The following is a 4,199-nucleotide window of genomic DNA, read 5'->3' on the forward strand; positions in this document are numbered from 1 at the left end:
GAAACACTTATATTTTACTTAAATCTGACGAAACTGTTTTTTTGTTATAGATCTGCTTTTACACAGAAACATGGACAGGATATGTTTGTCTTAAGATAGTAGTACCATATATTCCAGTAGTATACAGAGCTTTAAATATCACATCAACCATTTTGGAGAATTTGCAACAAAAGACAACATGGGGAAATATGTATAAAAAAGTATTGTTATTCCTCTCAAAACTTTTAATACTTGATAGAAAAGTAAATCCCAAATGAGTTATTGTGTTACACTTACGTTCATCATCAAAAGTCATAAAAATCTTCTCTTGAGTTTACTGGTGTTTGATTCTTCCTGTTACAGCTCCTGATGGACTTCTTGGAAACAAATCAAAATGAAGACGAACAGAAGACAGCGGCTCTAGAGCTTCACATAGAAGCTGAACTATTCATTAGTGTCACTTTACACAGTAGTCATATTCCAAAGTTCTAGAATAATCTGTGTACCCTTTGTTCTTTGGTTATTCTGTTTTAAAACCAAATCTACACTAGGCAACGCCTGTATTCACAAGGCCAATACGTATTAGGAAATTGAAAATTGGCAAAAATTACAACCTGTATCTGGATTTGTTGACAAGTTATATAATGCAGGAAAAACAGAAGACTGACCTTGAGTGAAGGTCAAGGTCACACATTGAAAAGAAATGTTGTTCAATGAGCACTGTATCTCAATTTGTGGCCAAGTTATAAGGAAAAGTTTTTTTTGTGACGTCATGAACTTTGACCCCTACCGATTTTTTTACTGGTAGGTCGTACAGCTTCGGTCCAATAACATAAAATACTTCACTTGAGATGAGCTTTTCATAAATGTAAGCATCAAGCTTGTACCATAAATATTTGTAGAGATATGGAAAATTTTGGTTTTTGACACTTGATGCGACCTTGACCTTGACCTTAACATTTTGCCTCCTAAAAAGGTTGACTGCACATCCTTGACATTGTCCCTATGAGATGACATACGTGTCATTAGTGCTGCAGTAATAGCTTATGAGGAGTTCCACGACAAAGGAGTTGCGGAAGAAAAATAATAATAACTCCTATGATTACAAATAAACGCTGTGGTTTTTTTTTGCTTTACTAACTTAAAACCAAAATAGAAATACAGAAAAATCAAAAAACAGACAAACAGCATTTTTCTATTTTAAAGATATTTGGAGATTTAAGGGAAACTGTGGACGAGAGTTTCATGTTTTAATCTCACTTCACAGAAGGAGGCGAACGTTTATTCTGCTGCGTTTCATAGAATGATCTTGTATCATGTTGTCCACCTCACACTGATGGCAAAGAGGTGCAAGTTGTGCATCAATGATGTTTCCTTTAGGAGTTATTGATGATGGAAGTCTGAATCTGTGAATATCTGCCAACTTTACCAAACAGTGTTACGGTCCAAATAGTATCCAGATAATCTGGTGACTGACCATCGACTGTGAGGAACAATAGATGTTAGAACTTCTACCTTTTTCAAAAACAAATACAGCTTTTTTGAGGGCAGTAAATATATATTTTTTGCAGGTTTAATACCAATAGCCACTAACGACAGCCATCAACACATGGAAAATGATCACGAGAATTGAGGAACACCAGTAGATTCATTCACCACCTCTGGTTCCTTTAATCACATATCATGTGCATGTTTTATGTAACATCCTTTTTTTTTGTTTCGATTTATTTATGTATTAATAACATTTCAATTCACCAGTTCATCAGTAATGTGACTTATGCGTTGCTCCTTTTTGTCCTGGAGTAAAAGTCCGCCCCCCTGTGTGTCCCCTCTGTGTTGTGAGATTAAAACATGAAGCTAGTTTGTCTGGTTTTGTCTGGTTTTTTATTATTCTGTATTTCTGTTTTGGTTTTAAGTCAGTAAAACAAAAATAACCACACTGTTAATTTGTTATTTGATTTGGTTTTAAAACAGAATAACCAAAGAACGAGGGGTGCACGGATTTAAATCTTAGTACAAGTACTAATAGCTTGTAAAGTATGTATGGAGGAATAATAGCTCCATATTCAAACATTTCACATTTACAAGTCAGACATAGACAGATATTGATTACATCTGTGTTGATAAATAATTACATTGTTGGGAAAAAAAACTATTTCTCACTTATTTGATTCAGAGCATTATATCTTCTTATCGGTTTTGCTTCTTGTTTGTTTTTTATTTTTTGCTGTTTTTGTATTGAGCCATTTGGAGATGATATCATTTATATACATAGCATTTTATAACTAATATCTTAAGTCAATGTTTGCTTGATTATTTTTCAAAAGTTTATATTTTGACACCAAAATATTCACAGTGCAATGAATTGATTTTATTTACATTCCTTTATGTTTTATTTTTTCTTTTCGACCTACTGTCTATAGTTTCAGAAATATTATGTAACTTAAATCTTAATTTTATGTTGAAATTGTTGGGGATCTTAAAGATAGTGAGAGCTTGTTAGGAAAACGAGAAAGAAGAAGAAAATGAGTTCTAGGTTAAATCAAAAGGTGCTGATCTTATTTCTTTGATGTTTCAGAGAAGACATATGGTGCTAAAGTTCACATTTAACTATTTTGTTTCTCTAACTAAATGTCATTAGAAAATCCAGCTGAAAAAGACGTATAATATGTGTGCACAGCCACATTTCATTAACTATATCTAATGAGTCGTCTAAATCTGTGCATTAATCATTATATTTCCTTTCTTTTCTGCTTTGTATTATATCAATAAAGTTTGCTTTGAAACACTTGTAGTGTAAGTGACTCAAGTCACTGAATATATTCAATAAAAAACATTTTTCAATTTAAAAAAAAAGTGTTCAATTGCAATTGTTTGGGTCTCAATTTTTTTGCATTCAAACACTTTTTTAATCTAAATTATTTTTATTTTGATTGAATAATAAAGACACAAATGTAATACCCATAATATGACCCAAATACCAAAAAATATTATTTCAAAAAATAAAAAAAACAAAACTTTTCAATGAAGAAAAAATAACTTCAGCAAAAAAACAATAATTAAAGAATTGGTGTTCAAAGGCAATTCTTTATTTTGCAGCTGAACCCTTTTCGTTTTGTAATTGAAATTGTTTTTTTTTTAATTTATTTAATTTAATAAAAGACACAAATCTACCTTTATAGATACATGGCTCCAGGTTAAGATTATCTGTACTTTCACTTCAGTCTCCGCGACCCTGTCAAACAGGAATAAGTGGGTCTGAAAATGGATGGATGGACTTCAGTAATAAAATACAGTATTTTCCACTTTTACCACTAGGTGTCGCTGTTGTGCAGAATTCTGTTATTTTAAAAGCTGAATGTTTTCCGCTTTATCACTTTTTTATTTATTTATTTTAACGTCATCACTTTTTAAGTCATGTAAAGGTTTGATTAAATACATGAAGGCTGAGCCCTTAAAAGTGAAACTATAATCAATAATAATTGGTATAAATAGTGAAAGTTGTTCCTTTTATTCCAAGAATAACGGACCGAGGAATAATCAGATCGTCTATTGAACAGATGAGTCACGCGGTCAGAAAAGTACATGATAGTCAATCTCGGTGAATTCAACTTGATTGTTAGCCTTATTTAACTTTTAAAAATCCCATTGGGAAACTGGAGTGTATTACGAAAAAAAAAAAATACATACATATACACAAAAAACAGCTAAAAAAAATCAAGACAACAAAAATTAGGACTGGATAAGAAATCCCAGACAAAAATATAAATAAATTCAAGTCCACAAAAAGAAATCAAGACTAAAAAAACAATAAACCAGCCTTAAAGAAAAAATCAAGACAAAAAATAGGACTAGAAAAAAACCCCAAAAAAAACAGATGACAAAATCAAGCCGAAAAACAAACAAAAACAGCTGAAAAGAGAAAGCCAAGACAAATATTAGGACTAGAAAAAAAATACGACAAAACCAAAAACCCAGACAAATAACTAATAAATAATAAATTAATGAAGAAAATAAAGACAAAAAAGAAATAACATGGATTTAAAATAGTGTTATAATTGTGATTTTTTTTCTTCCACCAATGGCTCTGTTTTCTGTCGTTGTTTTTTTCAGTGGCCATAACCTAATTATCTTCCATTTATCATAAATAAAAACACTACAAAAATGTTAGATAGTGATCAGAGTGAGAGCTCTGTCTGCTCCTCTCTCTGATGGTTCCA

Source organism: Gouania willdenowi, chromosome 9 (assembly GCF_900634775.1).
Source record: "Gouania willdenowi chromosome 9, fGouWil2.1, whole genome shotgun sequence".
NCBI lineage: Eukaryota > Metazoa > Chordata > Actinopteri > Blenniiformes > Gobiesocidae > Gouania > Gouania willdenowi.